At 42.8% G+C, this 27455-nt stretch overlaps 1 long non-coding RNA gene across 2 annotated transcripts in view; it reads left to right on the top strand.

Moving 5' to 3' along the window:
- Positions 1-429: 429 nt before the first annotated feature.
- The window catches only part of LOC143693467 (uncharacterized), a 151272-nt gene continuing 124246 nt past the window's right edge, over positions 430-27455 (top strand). For both annotated transcript variants that reach the window (XR_013181162.1, XR_013181164.1), the window contains exon 1: positions 430-668. This is a non-coding gene — a long non-coding RNA (uncharacterized LOC143693467). The remainder of the gene's footprint in view (positions 669-27455) is intronic.

Raw genomic sequence — 27455 nt, forward strand, 5'->3', positions numbered from 1 at the left:
CCAGTAATCTAGCAGAGGAAAACATGCTTCCTACCCGCGTTATTTCTGCTGCATCCATGTCTGGGGAAATGAGAGCAGGGTTTTACCAGTGAAGGCAAGGGGGAGTGAGGACCAAGGAAAAAAAAGCAAAAGAAAAATTGTGGTAAGGATTGAGCAGGCCTCTATTTATCTTTTCTTGGTCTGTGCCTGTGCCAGGCTGCAGGGTATGCAGAGTGATTGCTCTCTAAGCCCTGGATATAGAAATAACTTGCCATTTTACTTTTTTTAAACAGCAGCTGTGCTCATTACAATGTGTGCTCCTAGTAGTTTTGTATTCATCAGTTTTCCTTTACCAGAGCCTGTGGTACATTTCTCAGTGGGTTCCTGCAAATAGGAAAAGCTGGTAGTCAAATATATACTGCATTATCCTTACACAAGTCCTTTATTTCAGAGAAATCTCTTAAACAGGCTAGTCTGCTAATACAAGTGAAGTAGAACCCATGGCATAAAATGATCATAGTTGAGACCCCTGTTTGGAGGGAATCCTGGTACCTGCTGGGATGACAACAAATGTGTGTGCTGAATTTCACAGGAGATAGAAGAACATTTCCTATAATAGGAGTCCAAAAGTCAGGAACTATGCCAGTGGCATAGGAAGTTACTGGAAACTGGGAAGACACATCAGGGAGGTATGTCTACCTTATTCTTTTATTATTCCCTTTGTATCCATAACTAACTGCTGCTGGAAAGCCTGAGTGCAGATATTCTGGTAGTCTGACACAGTTCCCTCTGTGAGGAGTAGTCCCATTGAGCCAAATAGCACCAGTTATTAGCATATTATTCTGAATTACCAGCAAGTATCTACAGGATTTTTACTTTATTGAGGCTTACGGGATTTCTGCATTGTTGTAACTCTTTGGATATCAGTGAAGATAAGCCATGCTCATTGTGAATGCCAGCATCAACCCTGTCTCTGCTTGCTGCTACTGAAAGTTTCTAGGGGCACACCAGCCAGCCTGCAGTACATGCTGTAAGGCTGCAGCATATTTTAACCATGACTAAAGGAAAATAAAAAATAAAAAGAAAAATAGGAAAAAGGCATCTGAAAACAGAGAGACCTGGCTGAGTCCCAAGAGGAGGAGGAATTTCACCGGTCTAATGATCAGCATCTTCTTCAAAGACAAGAGCAAGAAGAATGTTAAGTATTTGTCCTATCTGCATTGTTCTGTGACAGGAGATTCACTGTCTGTTAAGAGCCCATTTTGGATACAGTAGAACTCCTGCAGGCCTCACTTCAATGATTTTCAGTGAAAGGTCAGAAGGAGGGAGGCACTGGTGCAGCTAATTCAGCAATTGTGCAGTACCAGCTCTTAGATTCTTGGGGTTTTATTCTGTATTAGAAATAAGATGCAGTTGTTTACTAGGGGATTGCTGAATGGCCTGTGTTCCCATGATACCTAGAGGAGACTGGCAATTATTCTCCCTGGGTTCTCCCTGGAGCTATTTTCTTTGCTGGCGGGGAGGAAATTGTTCATGTTTCATTTGCACTACCGCTGTTCCAGCTGCCAGAGCAGGAATGTTTGCCTGCCAGCCTGCATTGGTGGCAGCGGCTCCTCCTCAGACCTGCCATCTGTTAGCGTTATTCCCGATGTCATCTGCGTGATGGCAGCCCCTGGACGGGTGTCCGTCTGTGCTAGGCACTGTTTCACTGTGTCAGGAACAGCAGAGGGGCAAAACAGAGGCAGGTAAGGGACACAAGAGGCTGGAGAGGGACTATCTGTCCCAATCCTCTTGGCAGGCTAGGAACAGGGCCTTGAACTTCATTTTCCTGTTTCTGGCTCCTCTTGGTCTCTTACTGAAATACCTCCTCAAGAATCCACTGTAAATAGCAGCTGCAGCACAACACAAGGGTCTGCAAGTCCCTGACTTAGAAAACATATAAACATCCTCATCCTGAATCCTTGTGTGATCAGGACAGATTAAAAAAAAAACCAAAATAAAACAAAACAAAACAAAACAAAAAAACCAAAAACGACAAAACAAAAAACAAAAGAACCTGAAACAAAGAAAGAAAACCACAAAAAGACCCAAAAAAAAAAAAAAAAAAAAAAAAAGGAGGAATTTTCCCTTAATTTCACTTGCTTCTTAGTCAACCTGTATTCTCTGTAACATGGGGTCTTCACTGCTCAGGAGAATATTTTTTTGTTGACTCCTTGGTTCCTGCAACAAGCCCTTTTAGGCTGAGCTTAAGCCCCATCACGTTGAGCCCCTGTTCTAAGAAACGCGGCCCACTCCCGGCCGGCCAGCTCTTGGCAGCTTGGGCGACTGAGGCCAGAAGCATCCTTGGAGCCCGGCCGCGCTGGAGCTCCCGGCCGGGCTGACACCTGTCATTGCCCCCGAGCCTTCCTTTCCCGTTCCCTTTGTGCGGAGCCGGCAGGCTGCGGGCCGGCGGCAGCCCCGAGGAGCCTGCAGTGCCCGCAGCCCTGCAGTGCCGGCGGCAGCCCCGAGGAGCCTGCAGTGCCCGCAGCCCTGCAGTGCCGGCGCCGCACCGCGCAGCGGCACCGTCCGCCCGGACACGCGGGGCGCGACCGCCCGGGCGATCCGGAGCGCGTCCGCCCGGGATCCGCACCGCGACCTGCCGGGAACAGCCGCAGGACTGCTCTCAAAGGGAGGAAGGTGCCCCCCCCGCCTCGGCCGGGCACATACGCTGCCAAAAAAGAGCATTTCTGCGAAATCTCAGCCCCCAAATCTCGGGGTTACCCGCACAAGTCTATCAAACAGCAGTGCTTGCATCACGGGTTTCTGTGAAGGGTGAGTTGGTAACTCAAAACGCTATTAAACCATCCAGGGTTGCATCCAAACACAGCAAGGAGTTTTTAATCATTTACAGCATTTGGATTGGTAGGAAGGATTTGTTTGGTTTGGTTTTCCCCTGCTGTCTTGCTTTTGGTTTTGAGATTACATTTGTGCTTCCAGATGCTCAAATGATGCAATATTAAAAAGTTCGAACAATGTTTTTCTTTTTTTTCCTTTTTTTTTTAATGAAACTCAGCACGAAAATTTTTCAACTTTAAATGAATCCAGTGTTTGTGTTTGCCATGCTATGAACAATGTTTCTAGCAAGTTGCATTATACAGGTCAATATCTAAATCATGTCTATTTTCACTTTCTGAAAATAATGGAATTTTTTTAACCTGGAAATCTGGATATTTAATGATTAGCTGTTATTTTTAAGCCATTTTAATAAGTCTTAAGGAAGATATAAAAATAAACAAGCAAAAAAGGAAACATTTCAAATCCTGTCAAACAGAAATCAGTTCTGCACTTTCCATTAATTCAGTTCCTTCAGGTTTTGACCGCACATCATCCCAGTAGTTCTCCCAGTCCTTATTTGAGCACTGCTGTGGCTGATGTGGGGCTCTGTAGGAAGCTCTGCCACGAATCCCAGCCTCCACATCATGCAGACCAGGCACACATGCAGGATGCTACATCTCCTTTCTGGAGGAGACTGAGATGACAAGGATGACTTCAGGGGTGCTCTACCATCTCACCCTGGTCATGATATATGAGTCCTACTTCAGGAACTGGGAGTGTCCTACAATTACCAATTTCTGTGTGGCCAGTCTGTCTGCTTTGCTCGGCAGGGCCACTTCCCTCGTTCACGTTTCCCAGCCCAGAACTGAAATTTCTGTCTTTACTTATCTGTGTGTTTTGGAGTAGTCATTTGGACATGACTTTTTCCCATTTTGGAGATGAGGTTTGCTCCTGCAGCCTGATGTGTTTGCGTACCTCTAGTGCATTTGGAAACAAAGGACTCTAAGAGCTTCAAGCAAGACAGAGGGTTTGCCAGCATTTTGGTAATGAAATTGGTTTAGTTTACATACATTTAGAGAAGATGCTTCTGTAGCTGACAACCTGTGGAATGTTTAGATTTTGTTTGTCAGATGACTTAATATATCTTGCACACACACACACATACACAGAACCAGTAATCAAGGGCCTAAAGTCAGACACCATTGACACCATGCCCGGAGGAGGGACTCAGCATCTGGGGAGACCCTCAAGTCCAGTTTCTCAAAGTTACATAGGGTACCTAAATCCCTACTGAAGTCAGTGTCCCTGTGTAATGTGTGTGGACCGTGCATGAAGTGCAATTGCAATATTTTTATTGTCTTTGCTCTCTGTTTCAGCAAGTTCAAGGTAGACCAGGCCAGGCAGGCCCCAGAAGTAAAGAGCTGAAAGAACACCCCATGGACATGTATGGGAGTCCATGTCTCCGCATCACTGCTGTATAATAATGTCCGTTGTTTCCTCTGTCTTTTGTGTTTTAAGAAAAAACCCAAACAAACCCACACAAATAGAATGTGGCCTGCTTTCCCTCTCTTCTCAAGATCAGAGTCAAATTCTTGTAGTTCTGCCCCTCTTCTCTCAAAGGCCCTTCTCCCAAGACTCATAGCACAACAAACAATAAAAAAATACAGGCAGCAAATTGTTCTTTTGCCAGTGCCATCATTTCACTGGCTTTGAATCCAGAAGAGCTACTCCCTGCCAAGCCTAAATGAGCTGTGTCAGCTTGGGTTTGGATGCTTGCCTTGGTCCCAGGCATTTTCTTCCACAGTAAACAAAGCACAGGTAAACAAAGCAGCTGCTGAGGGGAGCTGCTGAGGGCCCTGCAAAGTGTCCCATCACCTCTTTATCCAGGTTGCAGAGCCAGGTGGCCCATGGCAGCCAAGGCCAAGGCTGAGGTGATGAGGGCTGTGTTTGCACTTGGAAGAAAGGCAGCCTCTCCTCCCACGGCCTTTCATGCCCCATGGAGCACAAAGGAGCAGCCATCCCTTACCTCCCCTTTCTGTGGCAGAAACAGACTCAGCTGCAGTCCACTGTCAGAAAAGCCAAATGCAGCCTTGTCTAACTTTTGATCAGCCTTGAACTTGGTGGGCATCCCCCTGTGATGCATCACACTGTCTCTGAAACAGCACTGTGCCTATCAACAACACTCATCTGCTGCAAATTGCTGGGTGGAGAATGAAGGCAGGGAAAGAAAAGTCAAAAAGATCTGCTGAGTAGCATAGATGCGACCCCACAACACTTCTTTTGGGGGAGCAGCTGCCTTTTTCCCTGAGTAGTCTGAGCCATATAAACACAAGGACCAACACTGTTGCATGCTGTGGTGCAGGCATGACAACAGCAACTGGCTGCAAAAGTTTTACTTTCCTTGGATCCCAGTGCAAGAGCTGGGGAGGGACAGCCAGCTGTGCTCACCTCAAGGCTCCCTGCCCTCTTCACGGTCCAGCTCTCTGCAGGGAAACTGAGGACTCACCTCCCAAAACCAAGCAGCTTTCTGGGAATTATGTTCGTCCCTTCTGACCTTGTAGTCAGCATTTTAAGAGCTTCTTTCCAGATAAAAATAGAGGGCGAGGGAATTACCTAGCTGTCTGTCCAAAATTACTTGGGAGAGTAAAAGCCCTTTGTGTGTACTGTGTTTTTTCAGGATATCTTTGCATTTGTGTTTCTATGATCACTGGAGGGGCCACTTGAGGCTGTATTAGGGACTATGCCAGCACTTCATGAAAAAGTTGGATGTGTCCTGAGGACCCTTCCAGGAGGTAATGACAAGTCATGCAAATTGATGAGAGCCTAGACAGCATATCTAATAAAGCACACTGAAATGATCATCTGCTTTTTTGGCAGGGGTGTTATGTAAATAAAGTAAAACTTGGTTATTTCTGATTTCTGTGCAGTCATTTTTTCTTTCAGACATCACAGCTGAGAAGGCAATTTGAGAGGGGAGGAAGAGCTCATTTCTATCACTGTGGCTGAAACCCAGTTGTAATAGCAGAAATGGCTTTTCTGTCCTAAATTTTCAGGTTAGGACTTGCTATCTTCTCAAAATACAAATGCAAGTCATTGTGCTCACCTGGAATTGCAAAATCGTGATAATTTTGGCTGAAAGTGACCTCACCAGGTCATCTAGTCCTGCCTGTTTCTCAAAGCAGCACCAAGCTACACCAGCTTGCTCAGAGCTGTGTCCAGTCAAGTTCTGAGTATCTCCAAATGTGATACCTTTGGAGACAGCCCCTCTGGGGCTCTATGCCAATATTCTACCACCTGCAGAATCATCTTTTTTTCCTGATGCATAGTCAGAACTAGCATGCTGCAGCATGTCTTCTTCCTAGTATTGTTCAGCTTTGAGAAGGAAGTCTTCTCTATACCTTTCTCTTCAAGCAGTTGTAGTCAACTGTAGCAGTAATTTCCCCTCAACAAATCTCAGCCTTTTCTCATATGCTGAGTGCTCCAGCCCCCTGACCACCTTGGTTGCCCTCCTCTGGGCTCCCCCTTGTATATCCCAAATTGGAGATATTACTGTAGGTGTAGTTTCACCAGTGTGTGAGCAAAGGATAGTGCAGCTGACCGGCTGGCTATGCTTTTGTTGACAGATCCCAGTATGTGGCCATCCCTCTTTGTAGAAATGGCACACTGTTGGCTCATATTAAACCTGCTCTCCACTGTATCACCCCAATCCTTCCCTGCAAAGTTGCTTTCTATCCAGCTGACAACCCAGCCCATACTGGGACATGGAATGACTATGTTCCAGATGCAGCACTTCGCCTTTTTTGAAGTTCATGGTTCTTGTCAGCTCGTATCTCCAGCCTGCTGTTTTCTTTCCAAACAATATTTCCAAAAATATTTCAATAGCTTATCAACTATTCTCTCTAATTTGGTATCATCCATGAATTTGCTGAGTGAGTTCTGTCCCATCATTTAAGTCATGGATGAAGACATTGAACAGATGGGCACCATTGCTCCATGACCTGGATGCAGCCCATATTTCCTGCTGCTCATAACAGGACCTTGAACCCAAAAGTCCAGCCAAATTTTACTCCAAATTACTGTCACTTATGCAGTCAATGCCTGAACAACTAGCTGAAACTAACTTTTGGAGACTGAGTCCAAGATCTTTCAAAATCAACATCATCTCTTCTCCCATTGTCCCCTGAGCTGATCATCTGATCATAGAGGAAAACCAGGTAAGTGAGACATGATCTGTCCTCAGAAAATCCATGCTGGCTGATTCAGATCACCCTATTGTCCTTTGTGTGCCTGGAAATGTTCTCTATGGCCTTTACAGGGACCTTATCTTACAGGCAGAAGGTCTCTCCTCTCAAGGTCTTGCCTCCTCAAGAAGGCATCTCCTTCTTGGTTTTCTTCAAGAACACATTTGTGACTTTGGCCTTTTTCAGTCATTGGGAATCTTGACTGATTACTGCGGCCTCTAAAAGATGACAGGGATTGCACTTGCAGTGACACCACCTCTCTGAGCCCCATATTATTAATCACATCTTGTCCTATGGACTTATGCATGTCTGATTGATTTAGGTGATCACCTTTGTCAAAGGTTCTGCTGCCCCAACTTTGCCACAATCATTAATGCCATAGAATAAAACCAGAAACTGCTGCCTATCCACTCCAAACATTTTAGATATCTATCAGGAGCAAAAGTTTGATTGCAGACAGTAGTTGAGATTGTTTGAATTTTCCTTTCCCAAAATTGCTCTATGGCCCTGTCTTCATTTTTGTTAACTGATGTTCCAACTTTTTTTTTCACCCCTAGCAAAACACAGAGAAAAAATTAAATGCCTCAGAACGTTGAACCTCTGTTTGAGTAAGGAGCCTCTTTGTCAGCTCCCCACTTTCTGCTGTGACATTCAGATTCTCTGTCAAAGTGCCCACAACCATCATTGTCCTCTCACCCTGAAGATCAAATAATTCTGATGACAGTAGGCCAGCTTCAAATTGTGATGATGACTGGAGACCAGGAGCAAATGGCTGCTAAAAACAGAGATATGCCTGGGAAAATCAATCTGTTGTGAGTTGTTAACAAACACATACACACACAAGACTACTTTGAACATTCAAAAAAATACATGTTACTTTCCTCAGAGTGCAAGTGAGGTTGAACAGTTCTTAAATTCACAGAATAGGACTCAATAACACCATATAGTCTTGGTTAAAATTATTTTATATTGTAACAAAAGCAAAACCATCCCACAGAAAGCAAACCTCGAGCCAGTTATGTGAGTGCTGCTGAGGGAGTGAGAAACCTGAACTTGATTTCCTGACGGACCATAGGGCAAGTCACTTTGTCAAGATATCTTATTTGTAAACTTTAATGGCTTTGAGAATTTGGACTTTAATTTCTTCATCTGTTAAATTATGATGTTGGTAATAGCACCTCTGTGTTGTGAGCTACTTGGATACTGTGCTACTGGTAATTGTATCAATATCATGGCATAAATTAAATAGAAATGGAATTGCTTTACTCCAGACTGCTTTACCACTGTCTAAATGCAACCCTTAAGATCAGTAGGTATTTTTGCTCATTTTTAATGCACTATTTCCTGTTTTTAGGGTGGTTTTTTCCTTCCGGTAAATATGGCCAGAAGTGTCACACCTTAGAACTGGCTTCTTTAACTTTGAGGAAAACAGGACTTATCCTGCCACTTCCTATTTTTTTTTCACTGTAAGAAGTACTCTGAGACTATATCCATGTAGGATAATACAGCATTTTCACACATGCCAGTGAAATATTATATTGTTTTATATCGCAGCTCAATGTCCTGGCTATACTTTACTATCAGGAGCATAATTCTTTGCTTTGAAAATGAATTTCCAAAATTATATAGCTACAGTACTGTTGGCCATAGCCGGCTATTAGCCATGGCCATTGCTTGGCTTTTGAGCAGGATGGGAAGTGTGCCAGGGAAGTTATTATTCCAAGTACAAACCTTTACTCTGTAGAAGAAAAATTTCTATTGTAGAAGTGCATCTATTATTTCTACCATGCTATAATCACATAAAGCAAAAGGGATTGTGTGGGATAGATAGAGTAGGAGACCAGCAGTCAGAACTTCTGGCTTCTTTCCGTGGGTATCGCATCCCTCTCTTCAGCTCCAGCATGGGAAATGACTGTTTGCTTGTCTCCTTGGAGGGATGGTTTTTGATTAGCTGTGGGTGATGTTCTTGCTGATCTGTGGAATCAGTGCTTGACAAGAGGCAGCCCTTTTTTTTTCTCGCTGTTTCAATCTTTGCAAAACTAAAGATCTGTCTTGCAGTGTGATTTGTGACCAAAAAAGTGTGAACATTGCTTGATTAGACAAGTTGAAGAATTATTCCTGTTATTACAATGTGGTTCAAAAGCCACTCCCAAACCTTAATTCACTCCTAATATGGGCTCCATGCTTCTGAGTGAAGAACACCAAGATTAATAAGGCATTCTAACGTCTATTTTATATTCTCAGTTATTACTTCAGTGTAAACAGATTGCAGTGCTTTGCATGGGGAGGAGTGTGAGCTTCAAGAGCTGGTGAGCCATCAGAGATGATAATTGGAGTTTCTGGCTGCAGAAACACACACACACACAAATCCCCACTGCAAACACAGTGCAGCCTGAGCTGCAGTTATGAGAACCGTTGCTCCGTGCTCATTTTCATTTCTAGCCAGTAAAATAATTCACTATGTCAATAGTACATGGGAGGCATGGATGCTAATTTACATTCCTTTGTAAAGGGTTTCAGATGATTATACTTCCCTCACAGCCAATCCTATGCTAATGAGAACTCTCTGATTCCAAAACACTGCCAGGATTAATGTTCATGGACTCTGCACCAGGGTAAATGACCTGTGGCATAGCTTTAATTAAGGAAGACAGACACATAATTAGAATAACAACAGCTTACTATCAATTTCTGCAGCAAGTCTCGGCCCCCGGGTGATACGTCATTTGTGTGCACCGCCTGCATGTGGGTGGACTACTACATGAAAGGCCCAAAAAAGAAAGCTTTGTCATTTCTAAATGGATATTACATAAGCTGCATCCTTTGTAGAATCCCTGAAGCAGCAGTTGCAGCTTATTATTGCAAGAAGAGGAACAGAAACCAGCGTTGCACAACAGAGACCTGAGGAGAAATTTGTATGAACTGATCCCAGCACTTTTGGCCTGCCTTTCTGAGCAGATATAGTAAAAGATATGGTGATGTCTCAGTCTAGCACCTGGCAGCTCTCTGGAGAGAAGACTACACCTCAAAATTTCTGGTTACCTGACCCCACTCCCCTCCTTCACACAGAGTATGGCATATCTTGCAGTGACACATCCTACCCTCAGGATTTTAGGCTGAGTTTTTACTTGTCAACTGTGGTGAGCAGGAACCTGCTTAGAAAAATAAGTCACCATTATCCACTAATCATTGTGCTTTGCAGATAAAGCTTTGTATGAAGCTGATTGGCTCTCAACAGGCTGATGCTGAAAAATTTGTATGTGGACCCTTCTCTGGCAGTGACTATCTTCCTTTGTTCGTGTTTGCATGGCACCATAGTCAGATATATTTTTTGAACATTGCATGTGGACTCAAATTCTTTTACAACATCAATTCTTTAAAACTGCATTTTAGATCCCCACAAGCCCCACATCTGGTCCTAAAGCAGCTCCTCTCCTGACATGTCATGACTAAGCCTCCTTCCAGTGCCTGTCCTAGTGACCCCAGACAGCTCTGCTGTTGTTCTGACCCTCACCTGTCTCAGGATATGCCTACTTCTCTGGACAGCTTGCCCAGCTATCCCACACAGTCACAAAGCAGAAGGAATCTTCAGGGGTCATCTAATCTTATCCCACAGCACCATGCATAGTGATGGCAGATGTCTAACTTCCTTGAAGAAATTATTATCTGCAGTCGTTTTAGAAAGTCTATTGCACTGCTTCACTGTCCTTGCAATTAGAGAGCTTTTCCCTCATGTTTCAGTGAAATCTTCATAGCTGCAGGTTAATTCCTGTCCTATGTAACACAAATATTGGAGGGAAGATTAATTCCTTTGTTTGGAGCAATCTTTTCTGTGCTTGAAAAAGGTTACCCTGTCCTTTCACAGATGTTTGATCATTCTCATTGGTCTACTTGATGGCTCTAGAATTGATTAACATCTTTCCTAAAGTGGACTCTTATCTGCTTTGGTTGCTTTTGACTTCACCTTCGAGTTTCCCTGGATTTTAGAAAATTTTTTCTGCCTATGCACACAGGAACTTGTAGACCCGACAGAAATAAAAAGAAATTTTGTTATAATTATATAACAGAAACAAGGACAAAAATAATTATAGAAGCTTCTTAGCTGTATAATGACACTTCAGTGAATAAGGTGATACAGAGATAAATGAAAGTAGTCATCCTTTTCATATGATATCCAGATGAGTTACCTCACTGTCAAGTCTTTGAACCTTAAAAAAATAACATTTCAGAGATTTAGTTGCAACATGACACAAGACTGACTGGAGTTCTAATTAGTCTGGTGGACAAGAGACTTGTTCCTACAGAACAGGAAGCTAATTATTTTTGCTTACAATAAACTCTTCAGATTTCACTCGTAATATCTGCTCTTCAGCACTGGCACAAGCACAACACACAGACAATGAATAATTATATTAACACCACAATGTTACCAGAAGCAGGGTTTTATTCTAAAGTAAGACTTCATTAGTCAACACTGTAATAAAGAGCACAGAGTCAAGTGCAGTAAACTCAGTTATGAGTTGTGTAACTGTGATTGCTTCATATAGAAATTCAGGGAGCCTGTAGTTGATTTTCCTGATCCTCTGTGATTTGGATAGTGTTTCTGCATGAGTAGGATAGATCTTTACTACAGAACCAGCCCAAATTCTCCATCTCTTCTTGTCTACCTAGCATGTAGAAACCGAAACTTTGCTACAATGTAGTGATGTAGGCTAACAAGTAAGATTTTCTAAACAACATATTATTGTGTATGAGCTGCCCAGTACTTACTACCTTGTGTCAGGGTGTGCCTCAGTTACTCCAAGGCACAATCAGCAATTTCTTGATTTGAGACAGTCTTGTGTGCAGTTATGGGTAAGAGAAGGCACCCAGAAGAGTACCACAGGTGACAGTGCCACCTCCTTGTTTGTACATATGTAATGGAAGTTAAGAATAACTTACATGACTAGGCATGGATTACAGACAGAGCTCTGCTTTGACTTAGTTGAGTTCACCTCATTTCAGGCCACTTGGGTGGTGATAGTCTTGTTTTTCTCTTGCAAAATGATAATTTCTCCAATGATCACCTAGAGAGGACTCCTTGAGGGGTGGCTTCCAAAGGTTTGGACCAGCAAATTGCCAGTAACCTTCAAGCTTTCCATGGATCTGTGGCCCATACACTAAGAAGATAAATAATAGGTACTATTTCAGTCTGCTCTATTTGTGAGCCATCACCTCTAACCTTTTAGGACAAAAGTCTGTGGGATTTCCCTCATATACACATGCACAAATACTAGAGCATTGAGAGTAACAGAGCAAACGTTGTTTGCCACAGCCAAGCTCACCCCTGCATCAGGCTGTACCAGATGTAAGTAGCTGCTCACCTGGTTAAGCAGAAGACAAAAACATGTCCACTGTTAATATGGGGAAGAATGTAAACACACCATTCACAGATGCTCACTTGGACAAGCACTCAAGGTTGTGTGCTTCTTCTTATACTGGAGCAAGCTGCCCTTCCCAAAATGAAGTTTGGGGTTTTCTTTACTGCAGTGTGTGTAGCTGCACCTCTCATCTCTTTGGGATTCCCCAGCTTTCATTTCTCTGCCTTCCTTGCTTTAGGCCATGTGTATGACTAACCTGTCCTTCCAGCTCAGAATTGTTAAACACAACCCCTCCCTGAAACCATCAGCTGCAGTCCTCAGACCTGCCAGGTCCTGTGTGTTTTAGCATGAAGCTCCCACCTGGCTCCCTCACTACCCACCTTTGCTTCATGCATTTCCAATGCAGAGTGGTGGTGTCTCTGCCACCTCGGGATGTGCCGCGCCGGTATCGGTATCGCTGCTCATGGGATCCTCTGATCTGCTGGCAGCTGGACTAGGAAAGGCAGCTTGCCCAGCCACTGTGCCGTGTCCCCATTGTTCCCTCTTCAAAGGAGCCCTCCTAGGGTGCATGTGATCCCCAGGAGCATTTGGAGCTCCTCATTATCCTGTGCTAGCAGGAGGACATGGGCTGTGATGCCTTCTCAGCTTTCTGAAATTCAGATCTATGACAAGCCACACTTTGGGGTGGGATTGGGTGGCAAGTTGATGGACAAGCACATTTAGGCACTTTGGTAGGCAGAGTTCACTGCCCCTGCAGTGCCTCTGGACAGTGCTAGCAATGCAGATGGGGGTTTGGGCAAGATATCTGAGTGTGAATCTCATTTATAGATACATGACTCTGCCAGCAGGCTCCTTTAGTGCTAATTTGTTGTGGGATAAATGATGTTCAGGGGATAATACAGAAGGTGCTGTTTGGTGAAAGAAGCCATCTAATGAAGTAAAAAATTACCTTTACTGGGATACTTCTAGCAGATTGTATTTATTGGAGGTTCACTATGGGTCTGTGATATGCTTTACCTTGTGAGGATAAGAGAACAATTACTGCAGGTGAAAGACACTACAAGTTCAATTTGTCTCAGCCTGCAGAAGTCTTTTACAATAGATAAGGTGAACAATGGCTTGGAAGTGCCTCTTTCCTTCCATTGACTATAATTTAGGAAGCAGAATCTGTTTGGCTCACATATGTATGCCAGAAGTTAATAAGCTAAATCCCATACTAAAAGCACAATAAGCAAACCTAAATCTAGGATATGGATGTTCCCTGTGTCTCCAGCTGCTGAATGAAGTGATCCTTGTGTTCTGTATTATGAGTATAAATACAGATCCTTTTTCCAACACTGTTTTTTAAATCTGCTCTGAATTAGAGATACATATCCCTTTATTTCTCCATCTCTGGATTCCCCAGGCTGCCATGGATCACTGTACCAGTGATCTGCTCTTCTTCCTTGTCTGTGATCTGTGAAAGCAGAACGTCTCCACATGTGACAGTCATATTTCCCCAGCAAGTGACTCGCTCAGCCCCAAGCCAGCCAGGCAAAATTCTTGTTTTGCTCAGTTCTTCAGGAACTTGCTGTGGACAGGCAAAAACAAAGGGAAACGCCACTAGGCTACTACTCCAATGCCACAGTGGAAAAGTTACCAAGGAAAACAGGTTCATGGCACCTATTTTGAAATACTCAAACTAAATGAAAAAGCCAAATGTCATAGAAGTCTTGGTTGTTTGTATATCTCAGGGCCAGGACAGGGTCTATCTGTTGGCCTCAGTTCTCAGGTCCCCATGGAGGCAATCCACTCATCCCAGCACAGACTGGTGTTGAATGTCAGTGGATCATGGCAGGAATGTCTCTACCTCATTTTGTCCTGGGGTGGATGACTGCCACAGGAGTTGAGAGGGGGGGAGAAAGCCCTTGAGCTTTTGCACTGCTTCTGCCACTGTCTCTTGCTCTCTGCCAGAGGAACAAAGCACTATTCTCACATATACAAAGTGAAATGACTGACCTCCACCTCAATGAGATAACTCCATATTTCCCAAAGTTTGGCAATATGCTGTTTACTCTGAATCAGAGAAGATTTTGGCCAAGCATAATTGCTTCACAGGATGCAGCAATGGCAGACAAGGAAAACAACTTATCAAAGGAGCAGGATAAGCTTTGCCAGTATAGATTGGATTGCCCTGATTTCACTGATTCACAACAGGATGAATTACCTATCACATCAGTAAGAAAATCACTTTCCCTTTCCCTGAAGAAGTAAATCTGACACTATGGTGCACGTATCAGGATCTGTGCTGAGATGGGATGGGAGAGGAATGTTGGACTTTGATTTGTGAATCAGCATAGTGCCTTGTTTAAAACAGGCATTTTTTAGGAAACATACTGCTGTCTACATTTTCATCTACCCACAAACAGGAAAAAAAAATAGAGCAAGAAAAAAAGGGTATCACAAAATCCATTGGTAGGAACATGCACCAAAAAAAAAAAAAAAAAAAAGCAACTGGAATTGATCCTTGTACCTATTTCCTAAGCATGACTATTCTGCTATTTCCCAAAGGCATCATTTCAAACATCCAATCCAGAGAAATGTGATGGGAAGAATATCAATTTTTTTCCTACAAAGCTGGTGGAGTCACTTGGGCAGGTGGTTCTCAGGATTAAAAGCCCCTGCGAAGTGGCAGCCAGTATAAACTGATTTGAGGATGTGTACTTTTGCCCTGAAATGGGCAAAATCCTTTCTTCCTCAGAAGAAGGCTCTCTTTATCTCAGTTGAGCTGGCCATGATATAACTGATAAGGGAGTACCAAGCTGGAGATAAACTGGATGGAGGCTTCCTTAGTTTCTGTAACTACCAGGATATGTGAACATCCTTTGCCTTGCACTTTATCATGTAAAATAGTCTAAAGGACTCTGAAAACAGATAGGAACTCTGTCAAGCCAGAATGATATTTTTTCTCTTTCCTCCTTTCTGAAATAAATCTGTCCGTACAGTAACAGGGCTCCAAAGGACAGTCCCACTTTCTAAATCTGTTATTTTTTTGATTTTATCTTCTCTTACAGCATTGCATGAGAAACAATTGTGCTGCTGTTCAGGATGGTAAGAGTGCTGCTGGGATTAGCTTTCAGTCTAGCTACCTCCAGATTTTCCTCTTTCCTTGAAAAGGGATACAGCGTCAAAATCATCTCTGTTTGAAGAACAAAGTGCAGAGTGATAAGCAATTTATGTTATGAGTACTTTTGCAATGCTTTCTCATCCCAGTTCCCAACATCCCCACATGACTCATTCCCCTTTCCTGCTGTGAGTGCTACTGGTCCTACATGTGAAATTAAACTCTGGAAAGCATTTCACAGCAAGAGGAGTTCGCTCTTTGGGTTCAAGCTCTGCCTTCTGTTAGGAAGCATGCATTAATTGTTTGAAGGCTAACTGGTTTCACTTGCTAAACCTGCTCTTATTTATAAGCAAAGCTGCTCTTGCAAAATGTGAATCATCAAAGCTCAGAGGCTGAAAGGGTAGATGAGGTTACCCTCTCCACTTCTTTGCCAGGACAAGCTCATACACAGCTGTCTGTTCTGTGTCTGGGGTAGTAAACATTTGAAGAAATAGGATATCCAGCATTTTTCTGGATACTTTTGGCTGAAGAAGCAAATGATGACTTCTGACACATTTCTCCTAATTCTTTCAGATCCTGTAATATCTGTATACACAAAACTAAATATCATCCAAGAATGAATATGAAGCTCACAAAGAGGAGAAAACAAATGGCTCAAGCAGTAGCAGGTGCTGTGTTAGGTGTAATGAAATGACTGAAAAGGCTCTTTTTTCTGGAATCTACACTAACCTGTCATCCACTTAGCTCCCTCTCTCTGTTCCCTCTGCATCATCATTCACTGTAGTTTGTTAAAATTAAATCAGGATTTTAGTTCCTGTGGTCTGTCCATGGACTTTTTTCTTTCTCTTAAATCAAATCTAACAGAGAACTCATTTTACTTGTACTCAGATCATGTTCTCCTTAAAACAAGACTGTCCATTTTTCAGTAGCACTAATGTGGGCTTCAATTTACTTTTTTCCTGCTCTGCTTTGGATGTACTGGATTCCCTCTCTTTCAAAACAGCTGATTTAATCTCTCCCCCTTCCCTGCTTGGGGCATTAGGGAGCAACTGGAGTGACTTTATACTCCTCTTTGGTTTCATGCTTTTGCCTCTTCTTCTGATGTTGGCTAGACAGACTGAGAGTTTCCAATTTTATTTTTTAGAGATTGTAGCATGGTGACAGCTTCAACTTTTGTGTGTGTTGTTGTGATTTCTGATTTTTGTATTTTCCCCCCACTAGCTGTCCATATCAATCTGTTCCTTGTGCCAGAAATGTTCCTTTCCTCCTATGACTTTAGCTGTGATGTGTGTCATCATTTGCATATTGTTTAGGACTGTGTCACAGCTTCATTCTGGCTTGCTATGGAACCTCAGTTATCCCATTTTGCTTTACAAATTCATTGAGCTAAGCTCCTATGCATAGATATAGGTTTAAATACATAGCTCTATTTGGATAAAACAAATGGTCTTAAGCATACCTTTAAATGTGCAGGTAGAGAAGCTCTGCAAAATCAAGACTATACACTGTAGTGACAATAAGTGATTTAAAACACGGGGTCACAAGCCTCATTTCTATTTTTTCTCATAGCAAAGCCCTTTCACAAGACAGGGTCACCACAAATTGGAATGTGCTATCCCTCATTCTAGCTTGAGCATAATCAGAAGGCTCAGAACAATAAAACCAACCTCAGACTTCCTGGGCAATAGAGAGGTACAAAGCAGCACTGGTGAGGCAGCACCAGGTGGAGTTTATTAAACTGTGACTTCTCACCGAGCTCTGGAGCAATCAGGTGCTCTTAGCAGGTTGACAGAGCCAGAGGGTTTTCTTTAACTGATTTTGTTCTGATTATTAAATCATAAATCTACTGACTGGGATCACAGAAAAGCGTACAGATTTTACCACATTGATTGCATCTTGGTTTGCAAGGGAAGGTCACCAATGGGTCTCACACACAGAATTGCATTGCACAGGAATATCTGTTAATAAATGTAGGCTGAGAAAATTTTAAAGTAATTTACATTAAGAACAAAACCTGCCTACAGAAACACATATATGCAGTAAATATATGCAAGCATATATACAAGTCTCATAATGCCTTGAGACAGCCAGTCTGTATCCTTCTGTTTAGGAGAACTGTAACACATATTTTAAAAAGGATGATGTCTCCAATTTTGGCCATGCTGGATTCTAGAGCATCCTGCAGACATAGATGAATTAGTGTTTGATCTCATTCTGTTTTCTAGGTGGCACTGGCAATCTGTGCTATGAATTCATGTGGTGCCTGGAGGGTCTCTCATTTGATTCATTTGTATTTCCCAGTAGCAGTTCTGGTTCAAGCTACAAACCTGCAAAGCAAACTGATTTGTAACCTAAAAAAATTGCAGAACTGACAGCCCACAAAAGGGTCCCAGGAGGTGGTGAATATATTCTGAAGCCCTGAAATTAAAAGAAGAGCAAATAATAAAATTAAAAAGCAAAAAAAAAAAATAGTATAAATGTTTAATTTATTTTAGTGCTATCTTAAAATGGAGTCATCCTATGACTAAACAAAAACTGTTAGAATCAATTAGTTTCACAACAGGCTATACCATTTGTCTGCACCTTTTAAGGTTTGAAACATTGCCTGTGTCCTGTAATGTAGCGAAACAGAACCATGATATTAATTGGGAGATTGTGTATATGAGTACACACTTATGTACACACCTGGCCCAACCTTCCAGGTCCTCCCTCTTCTACAGAAACAGCTAAAGGAGCTGCCTCGGGGGGCTGGGACCTGGCCCAGCTGGCCGTGGTCACTTAGCTGTGCCTAGCCCTTGTACCAGTGCTTCAAGGGGCTTCCCATGTCTGCTCCAGGCATCTGCCCCCTCCTGTCAAGGGCTTCAAACTGCTCAGGTCCAGAGTGGCAGTAATGGAATACATCCTCATCCAATCACCAGGACAGATGTGAGTTTCAGCCCCTTGTTTGGCACTATTTGTTGTGACAATTTAATAAAACAATACTGTATTTTTTTTTTTCTTATACTTGTCTTAATGTAATGCTGTGCATAACTAAGAGAACTGAGACAGGAACTCAAATGAAAAGTTCAGAGGCTAAGAGTTGCTTTTAAGCCTTAGGAAATGCTGAAATGGAAACAAAGCAGCAATTGTCAGACATGTAGGAAATCATTTCTGCTTCTTATTCATTGAAGACATTGGAATTGTTCCAAAGAGGAGCTGGTCCATTAAACCTCCTAAGAGTGTCTGCACTGAGTCAAATCAAAAGCCCATCAAGATGGTATCATGTCTTTAACAGTTATTGGTATCAGCTACTGAAAAAGAATAAAAGAAAGAGGTCAGGGAAAGGGGACCTACCTAACCTCTAATAAAATCCATGCATTAGGGACTTCCAGACCTATTCTCCACCTTACCCTTTCAGGACCAATGTTCACACTCTTTTATTGACCTGTTAGTACTTTTGGTATTCCAAAAGTTTATGATGGTGAATTTATGGCAGTGAAAAATTTGTGGCAGTGACTCTCCTTCCTGAATTATGTTTTGTGTGAAAGAGTGTTCCCTTTAGTTTCCTTGAAATGTTCTGCCTGATCATTTACTTCAGTGTCCCCAGCTCCTCCCCTGCAGTGAGCAATTACACACTTTCTGACCTATCTGGAAAGCTGCAGGATTTTACATTCCATGTAATTTTCTTTTCCCTGCTGGAGAATCCCAGCCTATTAACTTTCCCCATATACAGGGTAAGCTGGTCACCCTTTGGTCTCCATCTATGCCTTTCCTATAGTTCAACTGTAAGGCCCTCAAGTTATATCATCTATTTCTGGTTCCCACTGGCCATGAAGCAGCCCAGTGACATTGCATTGCCCAAGGCTGGACTGGGCAGGATTTACAGCAGGAGATACTTTAGTGAAAACCAAGCACCAGGAAAGCACTGATGTGTTTGGATTTGTTTTGTAGCCTAAGATGCAAAGCAGGTAGGAATACCCTGGACTGATTCCAGCTATATTGCACAGTGGCGTCCAAAGATATCAGCACTAAAGAGCCCTTTTATTTTCGGAGCCATGCCTCAGTAGTCAGGAGAACTTGTTCAGTGGGCCTGCAGCCAAAGGGCCCGACCGTCTGACTTTCCAAAGCTGATGTTTACTGTCTCTTGTATCACAAAGCTGCTGCCTGGAGAGCAGCTGGCTGGAGGTGTCTGGAACAATCCCAGCCACCATTTCATAAGAAACTCTTTCTACGTCTCTGCTTTCCCACAAAGGCTCGTATTTTATGATTGCTGGTGGGCAGGAGGCTGATGAAATGCATAGCTGATCTGAAAACATAAAAAGGCAACAGGCAAGATCTAAAAAATATACCAGTCATGGTTAGACCTGTGAAATCAATAACACACATAGTCATTGTGCGAGGAGGAACAAACTCACTGCACCCTCCACCAGCTGGTTTCCTGTCTGTGGTGTAATGGGTGCGAGTCTGGGTGGTAAATTTACACCTTGCTAAAAGCCAGATTATAAATTTATTGTCCTCTCCTTTCGTCCCCCTCTTCTACATGGTCTCCAGAGCTAAGACACTAATTGTACCAGATTCATTTTAACTACATATTTATTTTTAGAAAGCCTCAAATGTCACTTTCTTGTGCCTGAGAACAAAGGTTTTTTTGAAACAGAACCCCCCCTTCAATCAGAAATGGGGTGAAATGCAGTAGTGTCAGCTTTGACACCTTGGAAATTGTGGACCCTGGTTCTCTCTTGGTGGTCCCTTTCAGTTTGGGTAGATGACTTCAGGAGTGAAGCTAAATATGCCAGTACTGTCGTTCCCAGTCTCCATGCAGAAAAGTGGGATTTGAATCTCCCCTGCTCTCCACCTGGCAGTCAAACACCCTGCTAAAACGAAACTGAAAAACAATGAAAAGTGGTGAGTCAGTAATTACTCATCCCTGTCGACATTACCCGCATGCCTGCTACTGTCTCTGTGTCACCTCCTTTGCCCCGAGGCCGGGGGTCAGGGAATCCCCTGCAGTGCTGGAGACCTGCTGTGTGGCCCTCTCACATCTGCTGATGGGCACAACCACTGCAGGTGCTTCATAGTCCACCTTCACAGATCTGTCTGGAGATGAGTGCTGCAGCTGTCCCTTCTGTCCACAGCATGTGGCTAACATTGCCCAGAGGTCATGAGTTCCCAGGTGTGTCTTGAGGCTGACCTGAAGGAAAGCAGATTACAAGGGCACTTTCAAAAGTTGTGTTGTGAGTGAAAGGCCAGGTCCTTTTCCCCCGACTCTCCTCTGATGTCACAGCCTATGCCAGCAAAAAACAAAAAGCATTGCTTAGGATCTGAGTCCAAGATATACAAAGGCCAGTTTACCTCAGCCAATGTATTTAGGATGCTTTACCTTCCAATGGTTGCAATACCAAAATTCTCCCGAGTGATCAAGAGCCACAGATCACCACATACATCTCCTGAAGATTTAACAGGAAGAGAGAGGTAGATATCCCATTTGCTTTTTGACACATTGGGGTTTTGCAGGTAAGAGACAGAGATGCTGGATTTTCTGGCTCATTTTCTTGACCGTGAGAGATGCAGAAGACCCAGCAGCCCTGCACTATCACAGGATGGAAATATTTATATGTAGTGTGCTCAGCTCAGAAGGGAGGTCTGAGCTGCCTGTGAGCCACCCTCACCTGCTGACCATCTTCTAGCAGAAAAGAAATAGATTTTAGTCTAAACAAGACCAGAGTCCTATTTTCTAGAAGAATTTCCTCAAAACTTTTCCAAATATGAAAAAATAGGTCAAATGAGGAAAACACAAAGTTTTAGAAAAACTCCAACCTCCTGGGGCTACTTATTCAGCTACCTGCATATTGCTGTGCACTGCAATGACAAGACAACTGTTTACAGGGTTGTTCCTTAGAGACAGCTGTGGCAGTGTTTATTTTGTAGGTTGTGGGGCAGCCTGTGTATGTGATTCATGACAGATAAGCTTATCTACTGAGAGCTTCTTTGAGAAGCTGGAAATTCATTCCAACTGATACATTCACTGGTGATGATAAATGTAAAGGGAAACCAAGTGCACTCTATTTTTTTCCTTTTTGAGCAGTGTTTTTCACATAAAGGGACATGAAGATGCTGTTTTGTAACCTGCTCTCATCCTGAGGACAGAGAGTACAGTTGCATTTAGCTGAGTAAAGCATTGTCAGTGCACAGCCCAGAAGTCTCCAGCTACCCTGGCAAGCAGCCAGACAAAAAAGATTGCTCGATTTTGAGTCTCAAGTGTTATTGAAGTGTGACATATTAGAAAGAATGGCCTTGGATGGAAAATATACCTTGACCTATGACTCAGCTAACTGGATAACAGAAACCTCTCGCTCTGTCTTCTAATTTTTACAATCTGGGAGAATCTTTGTTTCTGATAGCATGGACCTCATCTCAGCAGTGAAATTGCTCTCTGAGCAGCCTTCCTAATTGCATCACATACAGCCTTCTGCTCCCTTTCACTGATAATCACCCAAGCACCTTGTGGCTAACAAGCAGATGCAGATTTTGCTTCTGTGGGAAGTGCCATTAAGGAAGTATTAACATACTTTGGCTTTCTGTTATATAATGAGGAGTTTTATCATCCTTTGTGTAAAGTTGACCATAGGCTCCTGCTTTTATTTTGTATTTCATTCCAGCCCACCCATCTGTTCTCCTTCTCTGCAGTGGAAGTAAGGAAGTAGGTTGGCATCTGAGTAGCTAGGGCTTCACAGACAAGCACTGGCTCACCTCCAGCTCTAGGATTCATGTTCCTGTGTACAACCTTCAGATGTGTTCAATGCTATGCTGTGCTCTGTTCTGCTATGCTACACTGCATTATTCTGTTCTATTCTATTCTATTCTATTCTATTCTATTCTATCAATTTTCTTGCCCTTGTCTGGATTCCAGGTCAGGTGATGCATACTTCAGATGCTGTACATAAGCTATATCAGAGGTCTGTAAATCAGATACTCCATAAATGTGCCCACCATGGCTAAAAGCCTCCTCTTCTTTCCCACCTCCTGACTAAGACCTCATCTGGAGAGCTCCATGCCACTGAGGGGATGCAGGCTGAGTCCCTTCCATCTGGTGCGCTGGTGATTCCGTGATTACAGGAGCAGCACCCATTGCCAACTGTTTTGTGGATTAGATATGCAGGAATTGCCATGCCACAACAGGCCACTGGTCCATCTAGTGGCTAATGTAAGATTTTTTAGAGAAAGACATAAAAGGTTTATAATGAATCCAATTAGTCAATATTGTACCAGTGGGGGATATTTCTCCCTGACCTCAGCTGGTTATCAGATTATGTACCCTGAAGCACGAGGATTGATAGTCCTTGTCATTTCAGTGCATCAAGAGTAGCTGCAGATCCTCTGCTTATTCATATTTATGTTTAAGAACAAATTCAAGTCATATACAAGAACGTGCAACACCTCTACTGTTTCAGTGGTGCCAAAATAGCAGTGAATCAGATAAATGTATTGATTATAGGCATGTCTTTGAACATGGAAGAGTAATGTTAAGCTTTGATTTTTTTTCTACATGCTAGGAAATAGACCAGTTCCTACAAAAGAGTGTTGCTTTTACTGTGATATTCTTTAGCAGATTTTTTCACTGTGGGCACAGCAATTTCAAAGAAAACAACAAAACCAAACAGCTGGCATTTACCGAGGCAGATTTTACACAGGAGTGAGATCAATCTAAGGAAAGCAAACCTCAAGTGCCTACTATAATATTGATATGTACCTCAGATTTCAGTGGGTTTTAATGCATTTTTAATGCAATTTTAATTTTAATGCATTTTTCAAAAACACAGTATGGCCCTTCAAAATATTGCCACAGTATTTTCTGCTGAATTCACCTGGCTCTAAAAGGTAACACAGTAGTACTGAAGGTAGGTACAAAACCTCCCAAAATCCTGATATTTATTATGAATGTGACTTCCATTTGTGAGAAGGAAGCATTTATGTGAATGTCTGTGTGTGTTTCTGCATTTATAGGTCTGACATCAACGTGGTCTGCTGTTTCGTATGAGAGGTTACTGAAAGCTGTACACAGGGACCAGTTTCTGATGAATTTAGCCAGTCCTCTTTGTGAGGTTCAGGGTGACTCACTGGCTGGTGGGGAGAACCTGCAGATTAATTAATTAATTAATTAATTAATCCTGCAGATTTCTCGTAGTTTTTACTATGATTATTGCTTTGACTATTCACTGATTTACAAATTAGGACCTGTATTCATCATCTAAACCTCATGCTTACATATCTACTCCCTGCTGAGGACTCACCCAAGTCATCTAGGGACTTTTGGGAGAAACACATGTACAACAGGTGTTGTTAGTTTTGAAGAATTCCATTTGTGTAAGTTGTGCATAGTATGGTTTTGGCATTACTGACATACTCATTTTTTAACAGGTAGAGAGGCAGCAAGAGAGGTGCTGTATGAATCAGAATATTAAGTGTTTGCTAAAGAAATTACCTCTTATGTAATTAATACTTAAACATTTGTTAATATCTGGTGAACACCTGCACACACTATTCCTAAAAATAACATATAATTCCAGTTTCTCCAGGAGAAACATTAGAGACTTATGTCTCTTTCCTATGATGTGGTACATTTGAAAATAAAACAGAAGGTTGGTGCTTGGAAGAATTCTGAAAGCTTTTCCAATTCGTTATTTGCCCTTCTTTAATGCCTCTGAGTTCATTCCCTGATTTGTCATTGTGTTGCAATGCTTTTCTGCAGCTGTTCATGCAGGGTTTAAGCAACACATTGCATCCCAGGCCTCTTGCAGGGTTTCAGATGGCCAATTACACTTGTGCCAAGGGATGCACAGAGGGAGTATTTGCATCAGCTGCCATTAGCACACAGGAGCACAGTGTCCTCAGGATCCCCTTTCCTATGGGAGGAGGAGCAAAGGCTATTCCAGGGACCAGCGCAGAGGCCAATCTTGTCCACTCATTCAATCTGAGCCCCCACCTCCCTCACTGGAGACCACCACCTGGTTCTCACCACCTGGTTTGGGTCGCCTCTCTGTGGAAAGATGTGTGACAGAAAAGCTCAGAGTCTGTAGAGCACCTGGACTAGGACATGTCTGGCACATGCCTCCAGATGAGGAGCTTGGAATTGTGCTCAGGTGCAGTAAGATAGGTACAACTGTGGAGTGTCTGAATTCAGCTCCTCTTCTGAATATCCATCTGCGGGAAAGTCTCTCCTTCTGCACTGCAAATTAAGCTTAGAAGTTGGATTTAAAAAATAGCAACGCACCACAAAATACCTATGGGTAGAAGTAGGGCATTTTGGCTTGCAGGAGGTTTGGACACACTTTCTACTGGTGTTTTTCTGGGATAATAATCAATGTCTGGTTAGGCCTTCCAGACTATGACTCAGAAGCCTATCAGTCTACTCTAAAACTTGGATGAACAATCAAAATCTAGATTGAAAATCAAAGATGATGCAGGATGGCATCTATCTCCTCTTCACAGCATGCATCTTCATATGCTCTCCGAATATTTCAAAGTGTTTTGGCACTTATTATCCTGAAATGTTTGTTTCAGCTCTGGCAGTTAATGAAAACTCATCAAATGCAGTATTATATTGACAATTAGATGCATGCCTTCTCTATTACTAGTTCTTCTCTATTCATTTCCATGAACATAAAAGTTGCAAAGTTGAGCCTTGGTTTCTGATTTATGTACTACCTGTTCCTAGCACAAGGATTTTTGTAGAGGATGAACTGCAGCTAATGAATTCTGAGCAGACTGCCAGAATAGCTACTGAAGTGACCCCAGACAGAAATTTGTCCCACCATATCTACTTAGAATTTTTGACTATTTACAAAGGAGTTGGCTGAAAAAGCCCTTTAGTTTGAGTATGTCTAAAGTTCAGTTTATTTTTTCCAACTCAGGTCCTGCCGGACTCCTAAGGATTCCAGGCACCAGACAGCTGTGTTTAGCCTTGCCTGTTACAGTAACGTCAAGGAAACCTATCATAACTGGCAAGCCTTCTAAACACATGAGTGCTTATGGATTACAAAAGGAGAAAACAGGCAGATTAAAATAAACTGTTACCAGACAGAAAGACACCCACCCTCTTCCCCTATAACTTGTTTTAAAAAGCCCCGGGAATTTGCTTTGATCAGGCTTTAAGGTGAGAGCAGATCTCCTGGAAGTTATCTTCAAGCTAACAAAATAGTGATAAGCAAGGGAGGAAATGGAGCCAAGATACGTCATGTTTGTTAAAAGACAAAAATCTGGTCATTGTGACAAACCCTGCTAAGATCTAGCAGAGAGGACATTGCAGAACGAGCCTCACTGGGACCTGAACAGGATTTCCATTCTTGCACTGCTGGTCTGCTTGTGTGGCTTTGGGATTTGAGCTTCTCTGGAGGACAACTAGAGAGACTTGAAAATTCAGCCACCTCTGGCTGGCTTTCCCCTTGCTGGGATGGAGTCAAAGTATAGAATGCAAGTGAAAAACAAAGGAACGAGAAGCAAACCCCAAACCAACCAAACAGAAAACAACCCCACCCAACAAAAACCCACCCAAACCTCTCCCTCACTATTGGTCTCTATTGAGGAGTTGAGTCACTCAGTGATTTCAAAGCCAACACATGCTCGTGTCCAGACTTCTTGAGACACCAGGAGAATGAGCTTCCTAAGGGAACATTTTGTGTTATTATGGAAAAAAAAATAATTTGGTCCGCTCAGTCAAAGCCACATTAGTATTCATCACTTTACCAGGCTGCTGTAAACCCATCCTCACTAGCCAGTTGACAGAGGGCTTGTGTTGAGCAGCTGGAAGAGCCTTATGAAACTGAGCCTTTAATTTTCATGGAAAGCTTCCAGGTTTAAAATGGAGTGAGTGAGATGAGAATTTGCAGTGAAAGAGCATGGTTCCATCAGCCTTCAGCCAACAAGAGATGGAAAGTCTTGCTGCCACAGCAGGAGCAGCCAGGTCTAAAAATGTCACTGAGATGGGAGTCACCACCATCCCTAAAAAGATGTCCAGAGAAGATGGGATGCACCCTCTCTGTGGAGTACTTGTGCAAGAGAAGCACAAGTAATGTTTTTGACTCTTTGCTCAGCTTTATATCCCTAAAATCTGTGTCTGGTCAAACAACTCAAGGAAAATGGCTCATTGCCTCTGCAGATGCCAAGGCTGTGGTGCAGATAAGCAGAGGACTCTACTGTGTTATTGGTCAGGGCTCCTCCACCCAGCAGTATTTAGAGTAAAGAAGCCCAACAGCACAAACAGGATTTGTGTGTGTAGTTATCTTGTTTGCCTGGATTTTTAATAGCAGCAAATTGCTTGACAGGACATTCAGAGGAAGGGGAAAACAGTCTTCCATCTGGAGTTTCTCTGCTGGTACAGGGTTTTTAACCTGAGAGCCCAGAGTAACCTAAAGTCACATGGAGGAAAGGTCAGAAGTGGTTATGGCCATGAAAGAAACTGGGTGTTTGCAAGCTGCTCATCAGCAAGGACTTCTGCTTAGCACATGATTTCCACAGGGCAGTTTTGTTCCAGCTGTGATAGATGTAATGCTTAGATAAGAGCCACAAAGCACAGAGAGTAAAAGGACTTTCTATTCAAAGTTGTGGTGAACACACTAAGGACATCTCAGGACTTACCCTGGTGTATTCAGGGTAAAAAGGAGAGTAAATTCCAGGAAAAAGGAGTGTGCCTTGCACATCAACGCAGAACATTTGTATTTTATTTGCTGTTGGCCTTTTCCTAAGACTGTCCTGAAACCATCTATAGTGGCAGAGAGACATTCCTGTAGCTAGTTTGCCATGTGTCCTGAGACACATGATCCCTTTGGATGCAGTTGGTGTTCAGGGGATTCCCTGGCCCTTTCAAAGCTTGCGGTTCACTGGGTCTGACACCCATCTGTAATTGTGAATTAATATGCTATTAGTCACTGCCAGTCTTGCTTTAAAATGTTTTCCTCAAATTCCATACAATATCTTGCAGCT

Source organism: Agelaius phoeniceus, chromosome 2, assembly GCF_051311805.1.
Source record: "Agelaius phoeniceus isolate bAgePho1 chromosome 2, bAgePho1.hap1, whole genome shotgun sequence".
In the NCBI taxonomy this organism is placed as follows: domain Eukaryota; kingdom Metazoa; phylum Chordata; class Aves; order Passeriformes; family Icteridae; genus Agelaius; species Agelaius phoeniceus.